Consider the following 7,637-nt stretch of genomic DNA (forward strand, 5'->3'; position numbering starts at 1 on the left):
GTATAGGGTGCCCCATCCGTAAAATTCTAGCACTCTTGAATTATTTCTGCATAATGCCTTAAGAGAAAGAATATTGGGGCCGCCCCGTGGCTTAGCGGTTAAGCGCGCCTGCTCCGCTGCTTGTGGCCCAGGTTCGGATCCCAGGCGCGCACTGACACGCTGCTTGTCTGGCCATGCTGAGGCGGCGTCCCACATACAGCAACTAGAAGGATGTGCAACTATGACATACAACTATCTACCGGGGCTTTGGGGAGAAAAAGGGAAAAAAAAGGAGGCAGATTGGCAATGGATATTAGCTCAGGGCTGGTCTTCCTCAGCAAAAAGAGGAGGATTGGCATGGATGTTAGCTCAAGGCTGATCTTCCTCACAAAAGATAAAAATAAAAGAGAGAGAGAGAGAAAGAATATCATTATGTTTTTCATTGTCTGTGGATTGCAAATCACTCTTCCTTTTGGAGATAAAGAGAAAACTTGGTTGAAATCGAGAAGAGAAAAGTAAAGCAAAGGCAGGGCAGAATAAGAGATTTTTGCAATGAAGATTCAAGAAAAATAAGTAAGCTGAAAAAAATTAAAGTTCAGGTCCTAATAATAGTGATTGCAGTTATTTGTGGAACTCTTGTAATGTGCCAGGCACTGCTAAGCACTGCTCACTGGGGAGAGAGAGATGAGACTGGTATGGAGTCAGCCACTGAGAAAGTAAGATGTGCTTTGGTATGACATTTTCATGGGCGGAGACAAACATACTCCCCTTGTCTGTTGAGAAGCTATTCGTGAAATATAGCCCTACAAATAAAGGATAATCAACTAAAGCATTACCAATCCAAATTACTCTGTGTGTCTGGGATCAGTAGGAGCTGGGAAGTGGGAGTCAATTTCTAGTCATAAAATTTAAAAAGTGCTGAACATTCGGATAAAAGACAGATATGGGAGGAAAATGCTTTCAGCATGCATGTTATTCATAACAAAGCAAAAACATTTTTAAAGAGTTTTATTAAAACTTGGATATTTTTAAAATTTTTCTGATGAGTCAGGGATAATAAAATGGAAATTAGTTAATATTCATTATTACTGATATTAAAAAATTATTCTGACACTTGTTAAAACAGTATGGAATTTTATTCAGGGTATTGTAATAAACGTCAAGACTATCGCTCTAGGAGAGAGAGATAGGGCTCAACTCTAAATACAGCAAGGACAATTGGGGATTTATAATCAAGGAGCAGAGTAGGGGATGAAGGAATTCAGGACATGCTACATGATATGCTACTTTGGTATGTTGATTATTTTGAGCTGAAGGCACTTGAAAAACGCTTTCTCTGAACTCTCCTTATCTGCCTAAAGACAGATCCTCCAAAAGGAACTCAACTGTCATAAATCCCCTCCCGAGGATTTCCATCAACCAGAGAAGATTGACTCTTATCACAGAAAAGGAGAGTAGAAGTCGATACCACACCCAAGTAAACTTTGTCACAAGGCCCATGCGTCTTTCCAAAAAGTCATTTCCCCTTCCTCTTTCCCTGTTGAGATGGTATAAGCTCTTAAATCTCACTGCTTTTTTTGAGTATTCACTTTTTTTATCCCCGTGATGCCCCTGAGCACATAATATTAAAAACTAATAAATTTGTATACCTTTTGTCCTGTTAACCTGCCTGTCGTCAGTTGATTTCATAGACCCAGCTATCAAACTTGGGAGGATAGGGAGAAAGTTTCCTCCCCTACAGGGGGGTTGGTGGACGGAAACTTACTGGAGGAGACATCAAGGATAGGGAGATTCTTCCAAAACCAACTTGCCAGGGAGATGAGATATCAAAGGTGGGGGATTCTCTCTAAACTGACTTAGCTGAATTCTTGCTGCAACTGGAGTAGGCATGCTGAAGACAGGGCCCAAGTACAAGTCCTAGTTGAGAAGAGGGCTCAGAGGAGCCTGACTAAAGTTTGGTCAAGGAGAGAGTCTTTAGTCAGGCTCCTCTGAGCCCTCTTCTAATTTAATATATGTAAAATATCATAGGTATTCCAGTTAGAGTCCTATCTTTATGGTATTAATAAATACAAAAGACTAATTACCTATTAAAATCGTACATTTTTTTAACACTGAATTCTACTGTGAAGGATTTCAGGAAACATCACAGTTGGAGAGGTTTTACCACCCACATTTTATGAATGTGGAAACTATGGCATAGTGTAATTAAACGATTTGCCCAAAGACACACAGCTCTTCAAAGTGGCAGAGCTAGCAATCACATTCAAGTCTGATTGACTGCAAAGACAAAGTACTTTTGCCTCAAGATGAAGGACCCAGGCAGCTCTAGATTTATGTAATTTTACTCACAGAGCTTGATCTTTAGACCACACAATCTTTTATACACTACCGAACAACATCAAAAAGCTGTCTCGCTGGGACAGAAAGAGGACGTAACTGGAGAAGCTGGGGAAATCCAAATAAAGTCTGCAGTTTAGTTAATAGTTATGTATGTATTTCAATTTCTTAGTTTTGACAAATGTACCGTGGTATTGTAAGATGTTAACAATGAGGGGTACTGGGTGAGTAGTGTACAGGAATTCTCTATACTGTCGTTGCAACTTTTCTGTAAAATTATCCTGCTCAAAAAACATTATTTAAAAAAAAAAATCTATCTCATATTAGCCTGTTGAGAACTCTATTCAGAAATACCCTGTAGCCTTTAAATAAGTGGTTGATCTAGCTTGGAAAATTTTCAAAGATCATTTATTTATAAAGGAAAAGAAAATTCACAGTCTCCCTTGGTATTGTCTTCTAGTATCTTGTAAGCTTCATATCAGGAAATGAGCTTCAAAAGCTAAATTAAATCCTTCCCATTTCAATTGAAGTTATTTCTCCTTCATTCAACATTTTTTTCTCTTCTGCTTCATAAATAGCAGCTGTTCATCATCACTCATGCAATGTGCAATCATATGCTTGCAGATCCAGTTTTCTATGAACAGAACATCATATGGCTTCTTTGAACATTTTTAAATCAATCGGGAGAAATTTACTGAATGCCATTTATGTGCAAAGCAGTATGGTAATCAGTGGGGAGATAAAATGGGAAAATAAGACACAGTCTCTACCTTTAAAAAGCCGAATATTCTTCCAGCAATAAAAAATATCTCATGCATTTAATAAATATTTACTGAGTACTATGTGCCACTATGTGCCAGGCACTGTTCTAGGTGCTGGGAATACTTGATAATAAGCAAAACCAGACAGTTTTGTACTGTCATAAAGCTTACTGTCTAGTGGAAGAAACAAACATTAACCAAATAATCACACAAACAAATGTAAAATTACAACTGTGGTAAGTACTATGAAGGGGAAGTACAAGGCCAGGGCTGCTGTTAGCCCATATGGTATCTTTGTGCTATTTTTGAAAAGGCACCCCCATAGACAGAAATAACCAAAGTAGGCACAGCTTGGCAAGCAGATTCTGCCTTTGATGAGTTACAAAAAGGCAGCCCTTCTTCCAGGTTGACACAGCCCTGCTCCATGTGTAAGGCTTTGTGAGTGGAGCACAAACTGGATTTCAGCCACTAACACCTCAGCTAGGAACACTTTTTTAGATGAACTACCTGCACAAGTGTAAACAGCAGCCCCACAAAAGGTTCCGTGGACTCATATAATAGAGTGAGATTTGAGAGGGTTTCCCTGATGGACAAATAAAGAATGAAAACTGAAAGAAGAATGGGAGTTAAACAGGTGAATGGAAAGAAAGAGAAACATTCTAGGGAGTGGTAACAGCACATGCAAAGGCCCTGGGATAGGATAGAAATATATGCCATTGGGAAACTGAAAGGTCAATGCTGGTGAAGGACTGAAAAAGTGACAGAAGCAATGGTAACAGGTAAGGCTAGAAAAGAAGGTAGGGGGTCAGGTGATGTAGGACCTTGTAGACCATCTTAAGATTGCTGTGTAAAAATATATTTCCTGCTGATAAGACTTATATGGAAGGAATTAGAATGGCATTACTTTATTTTAATTTTTTGTTGTTATTTCATTTAAATGCAGTGAAATGCACAGGTCTTAAGTATACAGTCTGATGAGTTTTGATGTAGGCATACACCCTTGTAATCCACATCCCATCAAGATATAGTTAGAACTTTCTAACACTTCCGAAATTTCCCTCATGCCTCTTTCCATTCAAACCACTCCCCCCAACCGCCCACCAGGCAACCACCCTTCTGGTTTCTTTCACCTTATATTAGTTTTGCCTACTCTAGAACTTCAAATAAATGGAATAATTCAGTACATGCTCTTTTGTCTCTGGCTCTTTTGCTCAGCATAATGTTATTGAGATTTATAAAATGGTGTTAACCTTTAAAGAAAAATACTGTATAGATCAGTGGTTCTCAAACTGTAACAGGCCTAAGAATCACTCAGGTAGCTTGTTAAGTCACAGTTTGCTGGGCCCCATCCCCAGAGACTCTGATACACTGGGTTTGGGTGGGGCCCCTCCATGTGCATTTCTTTTTTTTTTTAATTTTTTTAAATTTTATTTATTTATTTTTTGTGTGTGAGAAAGACTGGCTCTGAGCTAACATCTGTTGCCAGTCTTCCTCCTTGTGCTGAGGACGATTGGCTCCGAGCTAACATCTGTGCCCATCTTCCTCTATTTTGTATATGGGACGCCACAACAGCATGGCTTGATGAGCGGTGCATCGGTTTGCGCCGGGGATTCGAACCTGTGAACCCCGGGCCACCAAAGCGGAGCATGCAAACTTAACCACTATGCCACTGGGCTGGCCCCTCCGTGTGCATTTCTAACAAACTCAAGGTGATGCCCATGCTGCTGATGCAAAGAGACTTTGAGAACCATTGGTCTAGATGATAACATCAGAAATGTCTTATACACAGTATCAGAAATTTATCTATTCATTCAGTGAACATTTTTTTAAGTACCTGCTATGTTCCAGGCACATTCTAGGTGCTGGGGATTCAAAAGTGACTAAGACATCATGTGTCTCTTCTATAGTCTGATAAGAGAAGACAAAAATAAACCAAATGAGTATTTCTAGCTGTCTAAGAAAGTCAGTTCACTAAATAATGGACAAAATATTTTAAGAGAAAGTGCTCTTGCTTTCCAAGTAGATACACTACCAAGATATAAAAGCAAGGCTGTATAACAGATCCCGTCCTGGACACAGGATTCCTCACTGCCACACTGAACACAAAGATGATCAGTAAGATCTACTTTATTGAGTGTTTTCCATGTGTCCAGTACTGTGCAAAGTGCTTTCCATGCAGCTTGTCATTTAATCCTCTCAATGACTCTGTGAAGCTAGTACCATATTACCTATATGTTATGGGATGAAGGATCTGTAGCTCGGAGAGGTTAAAGGACTAGACAAAGGCCACTCAACGAGTAAGTGGGAGAATCAGAATTCAAACCCAGATCTGGTTGACCCAAGTGCTAGTCCTTTTAATCACTAACACTTGGTGATTTTCTTCTTCTAGAAGAAAGCAACCTTCATAAATCATTTTAGTGCTAAAGATACTAATGAGTCCTATAGTAGAAATATTCAATACAGAATACAGTCATATGATTGGATGGGTAGGGGAGTAAATAATTTTAACTAGGTGGAAATATTAGAAGCCTTCATGAAGAGGTGGGAGTTAGCTTGGGAAATAAATTTTTGTCACTGTTTCCCTAACAGAGTCTGAGAGGCAAAGACAATCCAGTGGATGCAAATGATGTATTCAAAACACTAGAAAAGTACGCTCCATAGTGGATAAAGGAAAGTTTATTGGGATCAATTATAGCCTGAATGAAATCTCCCTTGTGATTATGCAGTGACTTTGCTTACCAAGTACTACCTTATGATTGCTAGTTCAAATCTCTGGTTTCCTTGATAATAGGAAGGGAGTACCCTAAAGAGTGGACATTTGTATTTTAGCCACTGGAGAGGTATATTCCACAGCATAATTTTAATATGTGGGCATACAGTTTATAAATAGGTGTCTTGTTAGTTTGGAAGGGGCCAGATCATAAAAAGCCTTATGCCATTGGTCTGAAGTAATGGGTGGCCAAAGAAGAGTTTTCCCTTTGGCAGACTTCAGACTGGAGGCAGGGAGATGAGCTCCAAGGCTACTGCAACACTGCAACTACTGCAGACCCGAACTAAGGCAGTGCCAATGAAGATGGAAAGTAAGGGGTTGTTTCCAGAGATGTTTAAGAAACATAACACAGGACTCAGTAATTCATGGAATGCGAGGGGTGAAAAGAGAAGGGCACAGGATATCTCAGGTTTATAGTTTGGCTGACTTCCTGCATGGTGATATCTCTAAATAAGATAGGGAAAATAGGAGGGGAAGCAGGTGGAATTTTTAACTTTTAGTGTTGTGCAGATAGACATGTAATTTTACTTCTCCCCAAATCTAAATATAGTCTTCAAGGGCAAATGCAAAAGACAATAGTCTATCATTAATCTAAGGGAAGAGTTAGCTCAAAAAATGGAAATAATTCTAGTGTCTTGTTCTTTTAAAAGAGGTTTGTATGAGCATTAAATGAGACAATAAGTGTGGAAGAGCTTGAAACATTTATCATGGCATGAAAAATTGTTGAATGATAAATTTATTTTGATTTTTGAAATAAAACTTTGCTCTTGCTCTAAAATCACAGGCTTGATGTTAATAAGATTTTATCTACAATTTTCCCCTTATACAATTAAAAAAAAGTATGAAAAGAAATAGATTTTGATTATAAGTGACTATCTTCTGAGACTCTCTTTTCAAATGTAAATCAAACCCAGTGATGTCCCTATTTGAAAACACTAAGACAAAAATGATCTAGAAAGTTGAACTAAGAGTTAACATTTGTCGAAGGCTTGCTACATGCCAGGCACATTACACCATTTATCTCATTTCATCTTCACAATATCCTTACATCTCTATTTTACAGATGAGGAAGATGAGACAGAGAAATTAAATTGCTAGCTCTGAGTCGCAGAGGTGGTAAGTGGTGGAGCTAGATTTGAATACACACAGCCTAACTCTGGGAACTAAGTTCTTCATCTCTGCGCCATATAGTTTCTCACTAAGTTGTCAACATGTTTATCTCTGGGTGGGTGGACCTGAGAATACTTTTTATTTCTTTCTTTCTGCTTCTCTGCATTTTTGGTAATAAGCATGTATTACTTTGAGGTTGAGAAAAAAGATTATTTTAATTTAAAAAGCAATCAGATAAATGAATTTAAGTAGCCAATTCTCATTCATTCCCTGAAAAGAACACTTCTGTATCTAATTTTGATTTTAAGCATTAAGTACATTGATGTTCAAAAGCCAAGTTTTGTCTGGTGCATGGTTCATATTGTGTGCTTAATTTTCTGAAAAATAGACTATAATTATTGCCTGGTTAATTAACTGTCATTATCTTAGAGTCTGGAATATTATAGATAAATGTGTAATTTTGAAATAAAGCTTTAGCTATCAAAGTCAGAGAAACAAGAGGTTTTTTTTTTTAACATTTGTAATCTTTAAATGGTCTGAAAGATTGTTAATCAAGCCTTAAGAAATTCACTACTCTTTCTAAGTTGAAGTCAGTGCCCCAAAAGTCCTGAGATCCGAGGTTTACCTTAGAAATATGAGGTTAGCCCCTTAGAAGTGCAAAACTGCATTTCTAATTTCTT

Source organism: Diceros bicornis, chromosome 7 (assembly GCF_020826845.1).
Source record: "Diceros bicornis minor isolate mBicDic1 chromosome 7, mDicBic1.mat.cur, whole genome shotgun sequence".
Taxonomy (NCBI): Eukaryota; Metazoa; Chordata; class Mammalia; order Perissodactyla; family Rhinocerotidae; genus Diceros; species Diceros bicornis.